The sequence below is a fragment of the Xenopus laevis genome, chromosome 3L (genome assembly GCF_017654675.1).
Source record: "Xenopus laevis strain J_2021 chromosome 3L, Xenopus_laevis_v10.1, whole genome shotgun sequence".
NCBI classification, from domain to species: Eukaryota; Metazoa; Chordata; class Amphibia; order Anura; family Pipidae; genus Xenopus; species Xenopus laevis.
This window is the reverse complement of record NC_054375.1, coordinates 130,260,289-130,266,864: the sequence shown is the minus strand read 5'-3', so window position 1 is coordinate 130,266,864 and position 6,576 is coordinate 130,260,289.

Below are 6,576 nucleotides of genomic sequence, written 5' to 3'. Positions count from 1 at the left end.
CAAGGGAACTACAAAGGGACCTCCAGAATTTCGAGACGAATTGAGACCCACGGTCAGAGACGATCTCCGCAGGAAAACCGTGAAGTCTGAAGATATGTTCAATGAATAATCTGGAGAGTTCTGGAGCAGAAGGAAGTTTACGTAAGGGAGTAAAATGTGCCATTTTGCTGAATCTGTCGATTACCACCCAAATCACAGTAAAACCAGAAGAAACAGGAAGATCCACAATGAAGTCCATCGCCAAATGAGTCCATGGCCGGGATGGGATGGGTAAGTGCAACAATAACCTCTTGGGAGGGGAATGTCCAGACTTAGAAACAGCACAGATGGAGCATGAAGAGACAAAATCTTTAACGTCCTTCCTCAAAGAGGGCCACCAAACAAGGCGAGATAAGAGTTCTGTAGTTTTCTTGATTCCAGGATGACCTGCTTGCTTCGAATTATGAGCCTGGACCAGGATATCATGACGGAATTCAGGAGGAACGTAGGCCATACCCACAGGAGTATCCCCCGGAGCAGAGGATTGGGCAGATAATAAGTTGGAGGCCAAGGAAGGAAACAATGCGGCAATAAACTTTGCAGGAGGTAATATTGGTTCTGGGTCTTCAGAAATGGGATCATCAGGAACAAAGCTCCGGGAGAGGGCATCCGCCTTCTTATTTCTGGAACCGGGACGAAAAGTAATAATGAAGTTGAAGCGTGAGAAGAAGAGAGACCATCTGGCTTGTCGGGGATTGAGACGCTTGAGTGACTGGATATATTCTAAGTTTTTATGGTCGGTAAAGATGGTTACAGGCACTGCAGAACCCTCAAGTAAGTGTCTCCATTCTTCAAGAGCCAGTTTAACGGCCAACAACTCACGGTTTCCCACGTCATAATTCTGTTCAGGAGGAGAGAATTTTTTAGAGAAAAAGGCACAGGGATGTAATTTCCCATCGGCAGACGACCTTTGAAATAATATGGCTCCAGCACCGACATCCGAGGCATCCACTTCGACGAAGAAAGGTTGAAGGGGTTCAGGGTGTCTAAGGATTGGGGCAGAAGAGAAGGATTCTTTGAGATTCTTGAAGGCTTCTAAGGCTGACGGAGGCCAATGCTGAGGTCTTCCCCCTTTACGGATGAGAGCCAGGATTGGGGAGATTTTGGACGAAAAACCTTTAATAAATTGTCTATAGTAATTAGCAAAGCCAATGAATCTTTGGACAGCCTTGACACTGGTGGGGAGAGGCCAATCCTGGATTGCAGAAACCTTGGCTGGATCCATCTTGAAGCCTTGCTGAGAGATGATGTATCCGAGGAAAGAGATGGACGACACTTCGAAAGAACACTTCTCTAATTTAGCAAAGAGATTGTTCCTTCTCAGGCGGGACAGAACCTCCTGGACTTGACAGCGATGTTCATTAAGTGATTTGGAAAAAACGAGGATATCATCCAAATAAACGACCACGCTTTGCCCTAACAAGTCCCGGAAAATATCATTAATAAACTCCTGGAAGACTGCAGGAGCATTACAAAGGCCGAACGGCATCACCAAGTACTCGTAATGCCCATCTCGAGTGTTGAACGCAGTCTTCCACTCGTCTCCCTCTCTGATCCGGATAAGATTATAGGCCCCACGAAGATCTAATTTAGTAAATACACTGGCCCCCTTGAGCTGGTCGAACAGTTCAGAGATGAGAGGGAGAGGGTAACGATTCTTCAAAGTTATCTTATTCAACCCTCTGTAATCAATACAAGGCCTCAAACCGCCGTCTTTTTTCTCCACAAAACACGAGGGGGCATGGTTCCAGGAAGGAGTTCAACAGGGCAATCATAGGGGCGATGAGGGGGCAAGGTTTCAGCCGACTTCTTATCGAATACATCAGCGAAGGCCTGATAGACAGATGGCAAGGATGGATTCGAAGTCACCGAAGAAACTTTGATAATAGATTTGGTAGGTAAACAGTTCTGTTGGCAAAAGGAACTCCAGCGGGAAATCTGAGAAGAAGCCCAATCGATTACAGGATTATGAATATTCAACCAGGGCAGACCAAGTACAATGGGAGTAGAAGGACAATCGATTAGGAGGAAGGATAATCTTTCAAGGTGCATAGATCCCACAATAACGGAAAGTTCATCGGTGGAGTGGGAAATAGTAGCGGAAGAAAGTGGACGATCGTCAATCGCCAATGCTCGAAGAGGAACAGCCAGAGATCGCAGAGGAATGGAATGGCTTTCTGCAAAGACCTTATCGATGAAATTCCCAGCTGCACCGGAGTCAAGGAAAGCCTCAGAGGAAATCGTCTGGGTTCCAAAACGAATCTGCACAGGAAGAAGGAAGCGTTGAGCAGAAGAATGGGGAGAGGGACCAATTCCACCCAGGTAAGTCTCCCCAGTCTTACCTAGGTGTTGGCGTTTCCCGGCTTCACTGGACACTCATAGGCGAAGTGGGATTTTCCACCACAGTAAAGGCAAAGTCCAGCAGCCCTTCTCCGAAGCTTTTCCTGTTCGGTCAGACGAGCCCGTCCGATCTGCATTGGTTCTTCCGAAGGCAGGGAAGAAGAGGCAGGAACCGCAGGATTTGGAGAAGACAAGGTGGAAGCCGGGTTGGGAAGGAAGGGTCTTTGAAAACGAGGAGCCAGAGTAGGTTGGAACTTGTGGAATCTTTTGGTTGGGGAGTGCTCTCTGTCGAGTTCAGCTTGAAACTCCCTCTGCCGAGTATCTACCTTTATGGCCAGGGCGACTAGATCTTCCCAACGGGATGGAATTTCCCTGGACACCAGATCAGACTTTATACGTATCACCAGGCCGTTGTAAAAGGCAGCGTGATACCCGTCGTTGTTCCACGAAGTCTCTGCAACCAGGGTGCGGAACTCAATGGCGTACTCCGAGACTGAGCGAGTTCCCTGTAGAAGATGGAACAGGCGTGCGGAGGCAGCAGTGGCACGACCCGGAGCATCGAAGACCACACGAAGTTCCCGGACGAAGGCTCGGGCATTATCGATAATGGGATCCTCCTTTTCCCATAGAGGCGAAGCCCACTCCAATGCCTTCCCTTGCAGACGGGAGAATATGAAGCCCACCTTGGCTCGTTCCGACAGGAATTGGCTGGGTGCGAGTGCAAAGTGGACCTCGCACTGGTTAATAAACCCACGGCAAGCTGTAGGATCACCACTGTAGAGTGGGGGAGCCGGAATGCGGGGTTCGGTGGCGTGAAGCGGAACCACAGGTACTGGTGCAGGAATAGGATCGGCAGGTGTTAGCTCCGACAGTTTAGCAAGAATGGATTCCAAAGCCTGACCAAAGTGAGATTGCTGTACCTCATAGGACTGCATGCGGGATGCCAGACCACGAAGCGCTCCACCGACATCAGGCGGCGCAGGATTCTCCTCCGACGGGTCCATGGCCCAATTATACTGTAAGGGCCCGAAGGCACCGTTGGAGTGAGGACCAAGGAGGAGACCAGACCAGGTTCGCAGTACAAGAAGGATTTATCAAAGACGTAGTCAGGGACAGGCAAATGGGTCAGTACAGGCAGCAATCAACAATACGAGAAGGCAGGCAAGAGTCGGTACACAGTATATCAATATAAGCAGTAGGCACACCCAGGAACACAATAGCTTGGAACCTATAATTGGGCACTGAGTCAATGACAAGTCCGCCTTTAAATAGGCAAAGGGTTCGCGCCAATCTGGACGCAGTGGCGTCATTTCCGGCGCGCAGGCGTCAGTTCCGGCGCGCCGGCGTCAGTTTCGACGCGCTGGCGTCAGTTCCGGCGCGCTGGCGTCAGTGACGCCGGCGTTCTGACGCCGACGTCCATTCCGACGCCGGCGCTGTTGCAGGCGACCAATCAGGGAGTGAGACGAAGATGATGCAGGAGCCATGCGGTGGGGAGTAATGCCATCTTGGAGGCCATCTTGGGAGACAGGTACAGCATCCATTACAATGAGCAGCTGAGCTCTACAATGAGAGGAGCGAGACGGACCCTGGCTGTACCTCACCCAGACTGAGACCAAGAGGAATAGGGACTAGGTGTAGATAGGATCTAGTACCCTCAGCATTAATCGGACTCCGGTGCTGAAAGTCCTTTAAAGGTTACAGTGTCCCTGACTGAAGGAGGAAGCAGAGAAGGTAGGCAACTGGTGGAACCACATGGCCTGGGAATCTGAGTTCTGGTTATACTTTATGGGGAAGGTTGTGTGTGGCAAGAAGCACTGTGAAATAAAGAAACATCCTGAGTTCAACTGAGTCTTGTGAAACCTTCTATTTATTGGTTTCTAAGGGGCATATGTATTATGCTGTGTAAAAAACAGCTGCTTATACACCACACATCGCCAGGCTTCGCAGTGTAAAAAAACTGTAAAAAATGGGCTAAAGATTTTATGTTTTTTCATAGAGTTACTTCCTCCGGGAAGCAATGTAAAATAACGGCGGCAAATCTGGTGTTCACATGACTTAAAATTACACACACTTGATAAATTCTCCATTTATTTTACACAGCTTTTTACACCATTTCTTTTTGGAGAATAACGTTTTAAACACAGCATAATAAATATGCCCCTTAAGTGTTTACTACAATCCCTCAGAGTTGTTTTGGCAGTGCAAGTGAGAGTCGGCCAAGAACACTGGGAGTGACTAGACACCACTTTTACAAACTGATAGCCAAGAAACAAAAAAAAAAAAAAAAATCATAAATAGTAGAAGTAAGCAAAAGAAAAAGATTTAATAAATCTATTACATAAACACATCTGGGCTACTGACTTTTCTAATTACAACCAACGTTCTGCTGTTAAAAAGATCCTATTGGTATAACATACTAAATTAGACTGGAACTACAACGATGCGTCTTCTTGAGAGCCAATGCGATGAGAGGAAACTGATGCGACGAGACGGATGCAATGAAAATAAGTTAAGTAATAGAAATGTCGGACCTTGTCACTGCATGCAACAATGTACGTTGCGTCTTCATCCAACAGTAAAAGGCCAATTGAAAAGTTGCTTAGAAGTAACCATTTTATAACTCACTAAAACTTACCTTTTAAGGAGAACAAAACGCTTAACTAAAGAAGTAGAGTTGAAATGTTGTACATTATGTTTTGGGCTTTTGTATCAGTCCAAGGCAACCACAGCCCTTTAGCAGTTAAGATATGTGTCTCCAAAGATGCCCCAGTAGCTCCCCATCTTCTTTTCTGCTGATTAACTGCACATGCTCTGTGCTGCTGAGTCTAGGGACCGACTCAAAATACAGTACACATAGAATATAAATGCCCCACTATAAGGCTGATTAGTTATTAATACAGATAATTATTACACAGCAGCACTGAAACCAGTACAACAACCATGAACATTTAATAATCAGCCTTGTAGCTTCAGCTTATATTACACAACCAACCTCATTTTCTGCTTGATAATTTGAGACGACCCCTAAGCTTAGCTTCTCAACAGCTGCTCAGAGCCCACTGAGCATGTGAGTGTCGCAGACACTTTCCAAGAAGGTGACCCGTCTGTGACAAGTTTGAAGTCCTGGATCATTGCTGCTAGTGAGAAGCTGATACTTTAGTCTGGTGCAATAAGTTCAGTTTATGAACAACCCTTTAAGGTGTTAGAAAAAAAATTATGAAATCTTTAGCATAAGACATGCTATTATTATAGGGATCAAGTTGGTTTGTTATTATTATGATTATTATTATTATTAATATCAACAATATAAAGCACCAACATATTCCACAGCGCTGTCCAAAAAAAGGCCAACCTTGCCTTATGCCAGGGCCATGGAAGGAGATCTGGGGTGTTCTCTTGGAGAACATATGGGATATAAGGTTTTGTTGCTGTGGTACCTAGTTCCCTCTAGACTACATGATTCTGGACTAGAGTCTACGAAATGACATTCTCGGTAACTGGAATAAGTCACCAAAGAAAGCCCTACTAGGGCTTAGAATTCTGAATATAAGGGGAAACACAAGGAAACGTATTACCCAAACCTTTCTTGCAGCTAAACTAACCATTGGCAAGTCCTGGAAAATCCCACTTTTACTGGTCCAACAATCAAAAACCAAAATAGAGTGGATTTTGGTCAATGAGGAATTGACCAGTATTTTAAACGATAAACAGACTCAGTTTCAAAAGATACGGGGACCCCCAAAAAACAACTGATACTTCCTTTATTTGGTAAACCAGCAATCAGATGCTAGAGTTCAGACAGTAAACCAATAAATGCTATCCTATGACAAGTTTGGATCAAGACTTGGATCTTATTTGGAAAAAACAGATCCTCTACAACCCTCATCTAGAATCTTGAAATGTGTTTCCACCATGTTTTTATGAACAGACATTCTACATTATGCACGCTATTGAACCCTCGTTGACCTTCATCACTAGTAGGTGACATTAGATTTCCCTGAACAATTACTCTTGTCCTTTCTATTGTTTATTTTAAATGTATTTACATAATAATTTCTGCCCTCTACCCCCCCAAAAAACTGTCGGGTTGGCAAGAACTGCCAGTGACCAATAGGAACTATGGGGTCAGCAAACAGACTACATAATCAGTAAGGTGCTTACTTAGACCTTTGCCACCATAGGAATATGTTAAAATAT